At 44.2% G+C, this 15,971-nt stretch overlaps 1 protein-coding gene across 5 annotated transcripts in view; it reads right to left on the bottom strand.

The window, feature by feature from the left end:
* Window positions 1–15,971, bottom strand: part of PTPRG (protein tyrosine phosphatase receptor type G) — a 518,906-nt gene that overhangs the window by 201,381 nt on the left and 301,554 nt on the right. The window lies entirely within an intron of this gene.

Below are 15,971 nucleotides of genomic sequence, written 5' to 3'. Positions count from 1 at the left end.
AGGGTGGCAAAGCAGCAAGCACTCTTCCTGCTTTCAGCTGCCTACTCCTGGGTAAACTCTTCTTGATGCTTTTAAAACAGTGGCCCAGCACCTACTCCTGTGCAACAAGATTCAAACCTCATCCTGCTGGAAAACAATCACTTCTGTTTCCATTGTGTGGAGAAACAGGGGTGTTGTGTGGGAAAACATCTGGAAACAAGGCCCTTGGACATTGACATGAGTTTCCCAGGGGGCATTTGAGGCAGAATGGTGGCAACAGTCCCCATGTGTATGGTGTAAGACACTTCTCCTCCTACATCCTGGCACAGAGATGATGCCTGGCACCTGTGTTTGACTTCCCCGCAAAGCCTGGAACTAGGACATGGTTCAAAAGACCAGCAGCACATGCTCCAGAGCATCACAAAATGGCGCCCCTGGTAGTGTACCTTTGGCTGGGTGGAGGTGTCCCACCACTAGCATGCTAAAAAGCTAGACACAAAGGAAGGAGTTCGTACCTTTAGCGTTCACTGTGAACTTGCAAGCTCAGACTTTTGACAATGGGGAAATCAGTCTCGTATTCTCTCTTTTCATCACAGAATTAAGTACTTCTGCATACCTTTGGCAATACACACACACACACACACACACACACACCACCACTACTTTATTTTGGGTGGCTAAATTGCAGACTCAACCACCCAGGCTCACCACTGGAGGGAATGATAAGAATTATTAAACAAGGACTGCAAAATTTAAGCAGCTGAGTGCTTTTCCAGAGCACAAATCCTGGGTGAGGGATGGGGGTGGGGAAGACAAAGGAAAACCGAACAAATCAACAGCAGTTAATAACCTTTCTTCCCTGACCAGGAAAGAAAGCTTCCTGCCAGGCCCTTCTGCCTTCTACAGCTCAATGTGTAGCTATCAGAATTGACAGTAGTGTCGGAACCCACAAGTTGTGGACTCATTTAAATTTTCCTTACATGAGTGATTTCCCAATTGAGAAAACGCTATACATTTTTTTTAATGGAATGGAATAACATTAATTGGTTGAGATGGGGAGTAAGTTCTGAATTAAGCACTGCATAAGTAATTCACATCTTTCCATCTGGTAAGCCTCCTCCAGAACTGAGGGGGAAACAAAACAAACCTCTAAACCAAAATGTAACAGATACTAGCCCTGTTCAGTGGTTAAGCATGGTTAAGGAATGCCAATGTGAGTAGTGGGGAAATTTACTGGCCCGATCCTGACATTCCCTGTGGATGCCCAGTAACAACATCAGAGGCCTCTACATACTTTAAGCGGAATGTCCTTAGTTGCCCCCTTTAGATTTTCCTGCTCAGTTTGTTTGTTTGTTTGTTTGTTTAATATCAGGGTCTGCCCACCTTCTGGAAAAAAAACTCTTATAGGCATGGCATACCCCGCAACCAAGCAGTCACAACTCATTTTGATGGCTACAATAAAATACTTCTTTCAAGCCAAATTTCACCAACGGGAGGGGACGCTGTGGGCACCAGGGAATTCCCCTGCAGGCCCTGTTTTGGTGACATATACTGGTTTATATACTGCTTAACATAAACAATCTCTAAGCAGTTTGCCAAAGAAATTGCAGGGCCATCTAAGGTTGAGGTCATAAAGTCACAGAATTGTAGAGCTGGAAGGGACCCCGAGGATATCTAGCCTACAAGAAATCTCAGCTAAAGCATCCATGGCAGATGGTCACCCAACCTCTGCTTAAAAATCTCTAATGAAGGAGAGTCCACCACCTCCTGAGGGAGTACATTCCACGGCTGAACAGCTTACCATCAGAAAGTTCTACCTGTCTGGGGTCAGGGCCGATATAGCCCTTACACACATTGGCTTTTCCTATTCAGGCATAACATTTGGGAAAAGTTCAAATTTAATTATTAGCTCTAGAATCTGAATGGCTTTAAAATGAATATTCATTTACCAGAAGCTGTGTTGATCACTGGCATTTTTAAAAGCACATACTTAAAAGCTACACCCATAATTTTTATGGTCTACCCCAAATTTCTCTTGCCTTTTATACTGAATTTGAGTGTGTGTGTGTGCATAGCACTATTGAAAGTGCAACCCAAGGAATGGCCATCAAACAACGTCCAGAACATTGCTGTGACCTTTCCCATTTCTAAACTGAAATCAGGAGAATTTATCCCTAATCGCAAAAAGCTTTCATTGATCATAAATCAATGAACACGGATGCCAACTTGAATAAAATATTGGGGGAGGGAAGGTAAGCCCCGCCCTGCATAACCAATCACAAGACGCAGTACATGCACACAATCTAAATGGCTATGCCCATCAACTTGGGGGAGCCTGGCCCACTCAAATATTTCATTCAGGGGCCTAAGGGACCCTAGAAGTTGGCTCCTATGAATACAGTTCACTGTTCCTATATAAATCATCTAAATGATCAGGACAAACAACTGCATTCAAGTATTTAAAAAAGACATATGGAACTTCCTTTCTGGGATCTACCATTTAAGTGTGAAATTAGGGGCAATGTATTTAGACCTTCTCTGCGATAAAACAAAACAAAAGGCTTCTCTGCACTGGAAAGCTGAAACGTCAAGGCTAACTGAAAGTAAGAATGTTTATTATGCTTACTGGGAAGAGATACAGTAGTCTCTGAAGTGGTAGAAGGGACTATAAATTGGAACAGCCAACCAAATTCATTGTAAATACTTCTGGCTGAACTCTAATCCAACTTAACTTCTCCCAGAGTAACTACACTCAATCGATCTGTCTCAGAATCTTTTGGCTCTGAGGCCAATAAACAATTTCATGTTCCCCATAAAAAACCGAGGATACTTTTCTATGTTTCTAATACCTCTGTATTAGAAATACCGCGGGATGCGGGTGGCGCTGTGGGTAAAACCTCAGCGCGTAGGACTTGCCGATCGCATGGTCGGTGGTTTGAATCCCCGCGGCGGGGTGCGCTCCCGCCGTTCGGTCCCAGCGCCTGCCAACCTAGCAGTTTGAAAGCACCCCCGGGTGCAAGTAGATAAATAGAGATCGCTTACCAGCGGGAAGGTAAACAGCGTTCCGTGTGCTGCGCTGGCTCGCCAGATGCAGCTTGTCACACTGGCCACGTGACCCGGAAGTGTCTGCGGACAGCACTGGCTCCCAGCCTATAGAGTGAGATGAGCGCACAACCCTAGAGTCTGGCAAGACTGGCCCGTACGGGCAGGGGTACCTTTACCTTTACCTTTAATACCTCTGTGCTCACACAAAGGGCCACGGCTTGTGTCCCCAAGAGAAAGGGGACACAATTCTGCCCCTGGACATTTTCTCCACAGGAGATACCACAGTTTTCTAAACTTTCACTAAACAGCAAATTATTAATAGCAGCAGCAATTAACCCATTTATGTAATTATACTCACAACGATCCCGTGGTGAATGTTAGGCTGAGAGCGACTGACCCAGTAACCTCTGTGGCTGAGATTTGAACCTGGGCCTTCCGGCTCTTAATCTAAAAATTACAGCACACTGCCATTCAGTTATGCTCTTCTTTTAGGGCACAGGTCAAGTCAGAGGATTAAGAAGACCTCCCATCAGGTCTTCTTTATATCTGAAGAAGGACCTGAAACCGCAAGAGCTCCAGTGCTTAGTCACAACATTTATTATAGAAGGCGTTGCCAGCATCTCTCCAAAAAGCACAACCAGGACATTGCTTTGCAAAGGACCAGAAACAAACACCAGGACAGGCCCTGCAAATAGGGCATGCTAAAATCCCTATACAGTGGTACCTCAGGTTAAGTACTTAATTCGTTCCGGAGGTCCGTTCTTAACCTGAAACTGTTCTTAACCTGAAGCACCACTTTAGCTAATGGGGCCTCCTGCTGCCGCCGCAGCACAATTTCTGTTCTCATCCTGAAGCAAAGTTCTTAACCCGAGGTACTATTTCTGGGGTAGCGGAGTCTGTAACCTGAAGCGTATGTAACCTAAAACATATGTAACCCGAGGTACCACTGTACTGAAATCCAAGAAATGCAGTCCAACAAATTTTGGCAGAAACAAATTTATAGTGTGTTTTTCTACGAACTTAGTTACCAGCAGTGAAGCTGAAGTGGCCAAACTGCATTCTGGTCCTGGCATGGCACAGTAAGAGAAAGGGTAGAAGCTCCTCAAAAGAATCCCATTGGTTTGCAGTATGTATGTAAAAGCATACTCCATTGGGGGGAAACTTATATTCGAAACCCACACAAAGGTCACAAGTTTGTGTAGCTCAGGAGGAGCCAACACAGGACTCACCACTGGCATGTTACATCTCCTCTCACTCCTTACCTACGGCCATGGCGGCAGAGTCTGGCAATAACATGGACGCTGATCATCACACCTACAGAGTTTTCTCCAATAAAGTGGAGTGGGAGGGAGGCTTGGAGTGAGTCAATGACATGCCACCCATTTTATATTTCTAGGCTATGCGAGAGAGAATGAACAAGAAGATACAGGGATGCTGTTTTGGGTGGCAGCCACTCCTCCTCCTCCACAATGTCTAGTTTCACGCAAACGTTTTATTAAAAAGGGGGAGGGAGGAATGCAAAGAATAAATTGGACGCAGGTTCACTCCATCTGCAACACAATATATATATAAAAGTATAATTGAAGAATATATTATGCTTGCTTGTGTTCATTCTTTTTTCCCATTTTTTGCTGGATCAAATCAAACAGACAATGGAAATGAGTTCTGCTGTCTCACTATGCCTCCTGGATATCAAGTGGTAAGTTCGGAACTGAGGACTACACTTTTTAAATGCAGACTCTAAAATAAACAATTCCAGGCTTTAAAAAAGAAAAGAAGAAAACCCACCCTATTTATCTCTCTGCAAAATGAGCTGCCAGCGCCAATAGCCGTTGTGCAGAGACTGGGTGCAGTGCTAGAACAACAGACCCGAGGAAGAAATCATTCAACTGCAACAATTCAACTGGAGTTGCAGAATATGTTCCTCTGATTCAGTTCCACTCTAATTTCTGAAGTCTCTTGAAGTTGCAAACCTGGGTCGTCGTGTGCCTGAACACCTAGGATGCCTTCATTTACTTATCTATTTCTGGGAATTAGATCTTGTCCTCAATATAAATTCACATGGTGCCTTGCAAAATTCCAAAACAAATAAAAAACTTATATCTAGTTAGGGCAACACTAGAGATGATGAAAGCAGATTCCCTATGTGTAAACACACACCTGCCCTAACCATATAGATAGAAAGTTGGTTTGAAGGGTCAACCCTCAATAGCAAAAAGGACGTATGGTTAAAAACTGCAGAGACTTCTCCAAAGATTACTTTCCCACAAATGCTGATATAAAAAAAGCTGTAAAACAGAAGTGTGTTCCCAGGAACAGAATACTTTGAAAGAGGGCTGTAAGATGGTAAACTGCAATCCTGATGCATGTGTTTCTTTTATTTCTTAAAACAGACCACATACCCCTCCTATTTCCTGGTTGATTGGGGCAGATCCGACCTGCCTCTGTCACATCTAGTATGGCCCAGATTATACAAATCCTACCCTAAAATCTTGCAACTCACCCACCCCTTGTCTGCTTTTTGAATTTGTGTTTTGTGTTGTATGCTGAATGCATTTTACATTTTTTACTCGAGTTTTTATGTAAACTGCCCTGGGAGTTTTTTTTAAATGAAGGGTGGCACTGAAATCCCATAACTAACTACATACTGTATGAATTAGTCTATAGTTCTCCCTGCTCCCCAAAACCCAGTCAAACACATCTTTAGGTTATAAATCTATGCACACTAATCTAGCAGGAAGCCCCATTGGAGTAAGGGGAACTTGTGTTTAACAGACTACTGTATTTTAATATTTTGTTGGAAGCCATCCAGAGTGGCTGGGGTATTAATAATAAATAATAATAATAATAATAATAATAATAATAATAATAATAATAATAATAATAATTACAGTGGTACCTCAGGTTAAGTACTTAATTTGTTCCGGAGGTCTGGTCTTAACCTGAAACTGTTCTTAACATGAAGCACCACTTTAGCTAATGGGGCCTCCTGCTGCTGCCGCGCCGCCAGAGCACGATTTCTGTTCATCCTGAAGCAAAGTTCTTAACCTGAAGCTCTATTTCTGGGTTAGCGGAGTCTGTAACCTGAAGCGTATGTAACCTGAAGCGTATGTAACCTGAAGCATATGTAACCTGAGGTACCACTGTATTATTACTAGGCAACTGTCAACATATAGTTGCACACTTAATGAGAGTTCTTGTTATAGTGTGTTCCTGCAGGATGGGTAAAATGCAATGTTTTCAAATGGGAGCATCTGCTGCAAAAGAGACAGTTCTTCCTACTAAATGACTCCTTCTTGGACATGTGCATTAATCAGGACCTAAGGAGATTCGTTTGCTTAGACAACATGCGCATGGACAAACGTGTGACTGGAAGCAGCTCCTCTCCAGCTGCATCCCTTCTCTATTTGTCTTTGTCTATTCAACTGCAAGCCTGCATATAGGACTGTCCCTAATCTTAAGTACCGCACCATACTTTGTTTTGAAAACGCCATAGAATTAATAATAATTTTTAGGGGGAAAGGTGCTGGTACTCACCGTGAAGTTGTTACAACAAGGGCCACACTTTTGACATCGGGGAATGGAAAGGTACTGCGTACCCTTGAGTACCCTCACTGATAATAATACTAGGCTTTATCCAACACTGCACAAATGGGGTTCCACTCACACTACAGGACATTCCTCCTCTCCCCATACACCCCCAAAATCTGTTTTGGAGGCTCCCCCAACCCTCTAGGGCAAAGGGGCATAGTGGGATGGGCAGTTGCAGGGGATAAGGGAGAAATTCTATTGTGCAGGCAGAAGTGGAATGGCAGTATGGGATATGATGTTGATGGTGATGATTACAACTACACACATGCTTTCACACATGCACACTAGGTTTACAGCATAGAAATGGGAACAGAAGTATCTGAAGTAATAATCTGGCAAGGTTTTAATGTCCTAAGTAAAGGTAAAGGACTCCTGACCATTAGGTCCAGTCGTGACTGACTCTGGGGTTGCGGCGCTCATCTCGCTGTATTGGCCGAGGGAGCCGGTGTACAGCTTCTGGGTCATGTGGCCAGCATGACTAAGCCGCTTCTGGCGAACCATAGCAGCGCACAGAAACACCGTTTACCTTCCCGCCGGAGTGGTACCTATTTATCAACTTGCACTTTGATGTGCTTTTGAACTGCTAGGTTGACAGGAGCAGGGACCGAGCAATGGGAGCTCACCCCGTCGCGGGGATTTGAACCGCCAACCTTCTGATCGGCAAGCCCTAGGCTCTGTGGTTTAACCCACAGCGCCACCCGCGTCCCACACAAATTAATGTCCTACACAAATGTAAGTTTAAGCAAAATGGTGAACAATCTTGCTGACTTAAGAAAGACTTGTTATGTGCCATTTTCTTCTAGCTTTCTTACTTATTGTTTTTGCTGGGTGGGTGGCGGTGCCTCTCAGTTCTACCACCTGCTTCCCTCCACACAATATGATACGCTGGAGACACTCCTTGTGTGTCCCAACATTTAGCTGTTTTTTCTCTGAATGCTGCATCTTACCTGGCATGTCTGCTGGCAGATACACACCAAATTAAAAGGAGATTCTAAATAAACATCAGGAAGAACTTTAGTTGAGACTCCTGCATTGCAAAGGGTTTGACTAAATGACCCTTGGAATACCTTCCAACCCTACAATCCTATCATCCTAAAGTATCCTTACACATAAAGGAAACATTTGTGAGGGTAGCACAATCCTAAATATGTTTATTCAGAAGTAAGTCTCATGAAGTTCAGTGATGCTTAAAGGTAAAGAGTAAAGGGACTCCTGGTTAGGTCCAGTCGTGGACAACTCTGGGGTTGCAGAGCTCATCTTGCTTTACTGGCCGAGGGAGCCAGCGTACGGCTTCCAAGTCATGTGGCCAGCATGACAAAGTCGCTTCTGGCATTTACCTTCCCATTTACCTTCCTGCCGGAGCGGTACCTGTTTATCTACTTGCACTTGATGTGCTTTTGAACAGCTAGGCTGGCAGGAGCAGGGACTGAGCAACGGGAGCTCACCCTGTCACGGGGATTCGAACTGCCGACCTTCTGATCAGCAAGCCCTAGGCTCTGTGGTTTAGACCACAGCGCCACCCGCATCCCTTTCAGTGATGCTTACTCCTTAGTAAATCTGCACAGGACTAAAAGGCTTCTTTAAACACAAAGGGTGGTATCTAAGTTTTTAATCAAAGCAGATCCACTAAAATCAATCATGCCAAGCAACAAACCCTCAGAGATGTACCTTAATCTAGGAAGGATGATCTAGATACCTAAATTAGGCATCTTTCATCACACTAAACACAGTACTGTATTGGTTTTCTGATGGTTATAATATCAAAGGGTCTACTTATAAGTATGACTTAGTTGGCTATCACCCATTCCAGTGATAGAAAAGCCACAGCTGTATTCCATTAATCTGTTTCCACAGTTCTCTTCAGACACAGAAAACCTTCCATATTTTGAAGAGCCCAGTGGCAATTCTTAACAGTTTCCTTTCACTAGCATGATTTCTGGATGCTCGTCAATAGTAGAAGTAATGGAGATAGGAATGTGCTATCTAACCTCACTCTGAATCAATCAAATGTTATCCACAGTGATTCTACAAAGATGCAGCAGGACTCATGCAAGCATTATCAGTGGTTCATCTGGGTGTCAAGGACAAAGGAGGGCTTTATGTTGACTAAAGGGACAGCAACTGAGAAATCACTTTGAGGAAACAGGAGACTAAAGTCTAATAATCCAATGTATAAAACCCTGTAGGAGTAAGTCGCACTATTCCTGCGTAGGCATGTACAATATATGATTACTGTGTGAATTTGTAAGCTATCCCCTATGTTGAAATACCAATACCATATGTTGTTTTTGGTTGTTGTTGTTGCTGTTGTTCGTTCAGCTGCCACTGACCAGGTGTTAGATTTTAGAAACCAGCTTTCTCTTTGTGTATTTCAATGTACACATCACCATGAATTTTACATAGTAAAAGAGGACAGATTTTGCAGTCTAGAAATCAGGACAGAGGAGACAAAAGCAACAGTTGTAAGTAGGATTGAAACAGGGGAAGAACGCATGTTAAGTTCAATTACACAAATTCAACCATTAGCTACAGTAGATATAATTAATACATTGCTTAATTCCAAAAACAAACCGACAGCATCTTAAAAAGCAGAGACATCAAGCTTGCCGACAAAGGTCCATATAGTTGAAGCTATGGTTTTCCCAATAATGATGTATGGAAGTGAGAGTTGGACCATAAAGAAGGCTGATTGCCGAAGAACTGATACTTTTGAATTATGATGCTGGAGGAGACTCTTGAGAGTCCCATGGACTGCAAGAAGAACAAACCTATCCATTCTTAAGGAAATCAGCCCATATTGCTCACTGGAAGGACAGATCCTGAAGCTGAGGCTCCAATACTTTGGCCACCACATGAGAAGAGAAGACTCCCTGGAAAAGACCCTGATGTTGGGAAAGATGGAGGGCACAAGGAGAAGCGGACGACAGAGGATGAGATGGTTGGATAGTGTTCTCAAAGCTACCAGCATGAGTTTGACCAAACTGCGGGAGGCAGTGGAAGATAGGAGTGCCTGGCGTGCTGTGGCCCATGGGGTCACAAAGAGTTGGACATGACTAAACGACTAAACAACAACAACAACAATTCCAAAATAGGCTTCTAAGCAGTTTACAAGTACAAAAACTAATGACACATACTTTAAACTATAAACATCCATGATTAAAACAACCTGATTAAAACATGAAAATATAAACATCAATATTTAAAATATGCACTAAAACAGTCCCATGAAAACAGCACAGGGATGGGGACTTTGTGGTTGTTTCAAAGATGGCACTTAAAAAAAAAAGGCTTGAAAAATGGGCTTTGGGGATGGATTTGAAAATAAGTAAGAGAGGTGGCCTCAAACAGATGTTCTGGGAGGCAATTCCAGGGATAAGAGGCAGCAATGGATAAAGGGTGAAGTTATTTATATACACAACACGTAATGTCTTTACATAATGCATGATGGTATTTTTATGCTACTGGGAATATATCTTAAACTATTTCAAAAGCACTCATTCTCAGTCGAGAGTAGTGCAAATGAATACAGCCATTTCTGTACCATGGTTGACCTAAGATAGTTCTTTCTGTGTTTCAAGCATGAAAGAAAGTGCTCCTCTTTACCATTTGTTTCAAAAATGGCAAGATAACTTTCAAAAAGCAATGCTGACATTTGGAAAGCATGTCACCAAGTTGATCATTATTTGGGTAATGATCATATTGGCCATAGATTTCCTGTCTGCATATATACATGTTAGAATAACATATAAGCATGTTTGAAAGCTGATGGAGAGGCAGTGCTATTTTTCTGGAAAAAGTGGTGCTGGAACCCACCATGAATGCCTCCCTTGTTCTCTTATAACGGCAATGGCACCCACCTGAGAGGTGCCGGGACTGAGTTCTGGTGAGTTCTGGCTGAAAAACAACCCTGTGGATAGGTATATATTACTGCCCTTACTCTAGGGGTCACTTAATCACTGGGCATGGACCTATCCACAGCAAGACAGAGCCTTTCCTTCAGTGCAAGCTGCTTCCTGTCTGCCCATCTCTATGACAGATTAACCCACTGGCACTCAAGTCCAAGACAGGGTTATCCATGCCAACTTCATTTTAAAAGGGAGCGGGGTTTCTCAGTTGTTAATAATAATAATAATAATAATAATAATAATAATAATAATAATTTATTATTTGTACCCCGCTCATCTGGCTGGGTTTCCACAGCCACTCTGGGCGGCTTCCACAAAGACCAAAAATACACTAAGATGTCACACATTAAAAACTTCCCTGAACAGGGCTGCCTTAAGATGTCTTCTGAATGTCAGGTAGTTGTTTATCTCTTTGACATTTGATGGGAGGGCGTTCCACAGGGTGGGCGCCACTACCGAGAAGGCCCTCTGCCTGGTTCCCTGTAGCTTTGCTTCTTGCAATGAGGGAACCGCCAGAAGGCTCTCAGTGCTGGACCTCAGCGTCCGGACAGAACGATGGGGGTGGAGACACTCCTCCAGGTATACTGGGCCGAGGCCGTTTAGGGCTTTGAAGGTCAACACCAACACTTTATGTTGTGTAGCTCACTGGTCTTCCACTGGCAGATCAGGACCCATTAGTGGATCAGGGCCTGATCCAAGATAAGCCAAAAGTGCAATTGGATGGTGTATGTACTTTGCCATGGCCTCCAACACATGAAATTTATTCCGGGTGCTACTAAAGTGTGATAAAACACCATTATACAAATTGATGACAGAGCACACAACATAGTTCCAGCCTCCTCTAGATCTTTATTTACAATATTGGAGCGTGACATGCCAAATGACACCCATCAACACTGTCTTCAACTGGTCAAGCTTCTTAATTAGTGATTTTGCCCCATGGTAGCTGTCAATCACTTACAGCTTGATCTCTGGGGCTATACTGTCATGTATGGAAATGAATTTTCCTTAATTATCCAGTCCTGTCATCTGGAAATGACAGAACCAACTCTGCTGGTGCAACAGAACGTCGAGGTTGCAGCAATGGCCCATCATGTTGTTCACCAAATCATCTGGAGAGAAAGCTATGACTGCCTTTGGATCATGAGAGAGCAAACTCCATGCTTTTATCAAAGGCTAGACCAAACAAATCAGAATATTTTAAATTAGTGGCCTTTCCATGTTACTGAAATGGGATTCATCTATAAAGTACAAAGATTCATCTATAAAGTACATAGCAGTACCGGAGTCAAGACTGGAAGAAATTCCTAAATGCAAATACTCAGTGAGTCTAAATAAATCAGTATACACTTAAAGGTGCAAAAAGCACAGCACGAGAAAAAATAGCATGCCTTGATTGATCATCTGTTTCACAGGGGAGTGACACAAAGAGATGTCAGACATTTCTTTAGAGTGCTAAATGTCTTCAGCTCCATTGCCAATGCTCTCTCTTATCACTTTTAGCTATCCTTACCCCGTAGAATATTTAATATACTGAAGTGTACTGGCACAGCCTCACAACTGAAATATCTGAGCTATATATTTCTATGCTTGATTTTTTTTAACATTTTAAAATGTGTCCGCAAAATAAAACAAAGAGTTAACAGTCTACCAATTGCCACCTGAAAGGCAAAGCACACTCTGTTCAGTCTTGCAGGTGATGTACGCAAGTTCAAGGTCAACATTTAATTCATGCAACCTGATCCAGAATCCCCCTGAGCTATTTTACCACACTTCTGTACTATGCAAAACCATGTTTCAGAATTTGGCAGGCAAGCTGTTCTGTCTATCAGAATAATTTACAGATGGTGTCTATGTGACACAACATATTTATTGTGCAATATTCTTAGGCTATGTAATTTTCCCTGCGGCTAACATTGCCTGTTTGTTTGGCAAAAGGTAGATGAAATTACTTGCACTTCCAAAACTATTCATTCACAAAATTGCTTCTTGAAAAAAACACCCAACAGACTAAAGAATAATAATAAAGACAGGTAGAAACACTGTCTCCTGTATAACACACAAGACAAAACACACTGAATTGGATCTTTGATCGCAGGTGCTATTTTTGACCTTCCATTTTGCTGGTGATGTTCCTTGCCTTCCCTTCAGTCCACAGTTTTTCTTTCCTTCTTCTTCAATCACACAGTTGCATTTGGGCTTCTGCTTATTTATTATCCTGTTTCTGGACCAAGAACTCAATAAAATGCTTTAGGGGGATTTTTATCTTTATTTTTCCCAGGTAGTTGCATACATAAGTGAACCATTATAATGGAATCAGTTCAGTGAATCAAGTGAATGACAAAGTAAAATGAGTAAAAATGCATCCCAAAGCAACAAGCAGATTACTTATTTCTACCATGCCTTCTTGGTGGTATTTCTATCATTCCTAGGTTTTCTGATAGAGTAGAGAAGTGCCATACCCAGAGGCCATGATTCAGAGATGTCACAAGCATTTCCCTTCTGAAACGTAAAGGTAGGTTTTAAAACTTATTATGCACTGCAGGTCCGACCCAGAAGGTTCTTGGCTACTGCTCGTGATTAATGAGGAGAGCTCAACCACGAGCCTGGTTTCCGACGACACTCTAAGCCGAACCTTGGCTTAGCTCGACAAAGCACAGAGGGGAAAAAGGGGGCAGGGAGGAGCAAACTGGCTGTGAGCTCCTCTCTGGGAGCCAGGCCCATTTGTGCTGTCTCAGTGAACCACAGTCCAGCCTACTGCACCATGAGAACCAGGCCATAGTTTTAGACCCAGACTATGTTAACAGAAATCAATGGGACTAAAATTCGCTATGACTAACTTGCCCCATTAGTTTCAGGGCTAGCAAAATTCACATAGGAAAATCAAACCTGAGTTAACTCGCCACAGGCCTTCCACTTCCTGAAGGCTAATTTTACCAGTGAAGTAAAAATATGAATATACAAAGTTGGCCTTCCATTTTTGTATGATTTCAGGCCGTCCAAGTGCCCCTATACAGTCCCAGATTTACAGAAGCCGTCGTGGTTTCTGATTTGATCCCAGAACGTCCCGCTTTTCCTTAAGATGCCCCTATTTTCATTGGAGAAATTTTGGAGGGTATGGAGTTATGTGACCCCCAGAGCCAAGGGGATAAGTAACTATACAACCTTTAGAAGACATCTGAGGACAGCCCTGTATGGGGAAGTTTTTTTAATGTTCAATGTTTTATTATGTTTTTATATATGGTGGAAACCACCCAGAGTGGGTCAGATGGATAGGGTATTATTATTATTGACATCCCTATTTTCATTGGAGAAATGTTGGAGGGTATATGATCATCATCGGCTGCAGAAGGCCAGAGAGTGTTACCATGGCTACCATCTCTGCAGAAGAGTCAATAAGCTAATAGGGTTCCACTTGGTCCTCCTATGAAGCTTCAGACTGGTGCAACTGGACTTCTCCGCGACCCTTCCCCTCTGCAGGGAGGTGGGACCAATTCAGATGGTCCGCCCCCGCCACTTAATGGATCCAAATGGTTTCCAGAGAGTGGTAGGGGATGCTTTATCCCATGTTGATGGCCTTTCAGCTGATTCCCTGGTGGCCCGCTGGAATGCGGAGTTAACCAGGGCTATCGACTGTCTGGCTCCGAAGCGCCCTCTCCGATTGCATGGAGCCCGGACAGCCCCGTGGTTTTCTTCAGAGCTGAGGGCGATGAAACAATCGTTGAGACAGTTAGAGCGCCGGTGGCAGAAAACTCACTCCGAATCTGACCGGACACAGGTTAGAGCTCAACGTCGAGCCTACCAAGTGGCGATAGCGACGGCGAAGAAGACTTTCTTCACCGCCTCTACTGCATCTGCAGAAAATAGTAGCAGGAGACTCTTTCAGGTGGTTCGCAATTTAACGGAACCACCTTTACCACCGGGGCCTTGTAAAGACCCCAAGATCTCCTGCAACGATTTTGCAAAGTTTTTTGCAGATAAAATCACTCATATTTGGAAGGAGCTAGATACCACCGTGGGAGCAGGGCCGGGGCGGGAGAGTGCTAGAGCTCTGTCTGGTCAAGTTGCATGGAATCAATTTCAATCCGTTACCCCCGAGGATGTGGACAGGCTGCTTGGATGCGTGAAACCAACCACCTGTCTCCTTGATCCTTGCCCATCCTGGCTAATAAAAGCAAGCCGGGAAGGGCTGGGCGATGGGCTCTGCGGGGTGGTGAATGCTTCCCTCTGTGAGGGAACATTCCCAGATCCGCTGAAAGAGGCGGTCATTAAACCGCTTCTTAAAAAACCATCTTTAGACCCGGCCAGTATGGCCAACTATCGCCCAGTCTCAAATCTTCCATTCTTGGGCAAGGTGATTGAACACGTGGTTGCTGAACAACTCCAGGCACGCCTGGAGGATGCGGACCATTTGGATCCCTTCCAGTCAGGATTCAGGCCTCATCACGGGACTGAAACTGCCTTGGTCCCACTGGTTGATGATCTCCGGCGAGCTAGGGACAAAGGTGAGAGTTGTTTCCTGGTTCTGCTGGATCTCTCAGCGGCCTTTGATACAATCGACCATAACATCCTTCTGGACCGTCTAGAGGGGCTGGGAGCTGGGGGCACTGTTATACAGTGGTTTCGCTCCTTCCTCCTGGGCCGTGTTCAGAAAGTGGTGGTGGGGGATGAGTGTTCAGACCCCTGGGCCCTCACTTGTGGGGTGCCTCAGGGTTCCATCCTCTCCCCCATGCTTTTTAACATCTATATGAAGCCACTGGGAGAGATCATCAGGGGGTTTGGACTGGGTGTCCATCAATATGCAGATGATACCCAGCTCTACCTCTCTTTCAAATCAGAACCAGTGAAGGCGGTGAAGGTCCTGTGTGAGTGCCTGGAGGCGGTTGGAGGATGGATGGCGGCTAATGGATTGAAGTTGAATCCTGACAAGACAGAAGTACTGTTTTTGGGGGACAGGGGGCGGGCTGGTGTGGAGGACTCACTGGTCCTGAATAGGGTAACTGTGCCCCTGAAGGACCAGGTGCGCAGCCTGGGAGTCATTTTGGACTCACAGCTGTCCATGGAGGCACAGGTCAATTCTGTATCCAGGGCAGCTGTCTACCAACTCCACCTGGTATGCAGGCTGAGACCCTACCTGCCCGCGGACTGTCTCGCCAGAGTGGTGCATGCTCTGGTTATCTCCCGCTTGGACTACTGCAATGCACTCTACGTGGGGCTACCTTTGAAGGTGACTCGGAAACTACAACTAATCCAGAATGTGGCAGCTAGACTGGTGACTGGGGGCGGCCGCCGAGACCATATAACACCAGTCTTGAAAGACCTACATTGGCTCCCAGTACGTTTCCGAGCACAATTCAAAGTGTTGGTGTTGACCTTTAAAGCCCTAAACGGCCTCGGCCCAGTATACCTGAAGGAGCGTCTCCACCCCCATCGTTCTGCCCGGACACTGAG

This window comes from Podarcis tiliguerta (genome assembly GCF_965153285.1).
Source record: "Podarcis tiliguerta genome assembly, chromosome: 2".
Taxonomy (NCBI): domain Eukaryota; kingdom Metazoa; phylum Chordata; class Lepidosauria; order Squamata; family Lacertidae; genus Podarcis; species Podarcis tiliguerta.
The sequence above is the reverse complement of the archived record's forward strand: the minus strand, read 5'-3'. Positions and strand labels throughout refer to the sequence as shown.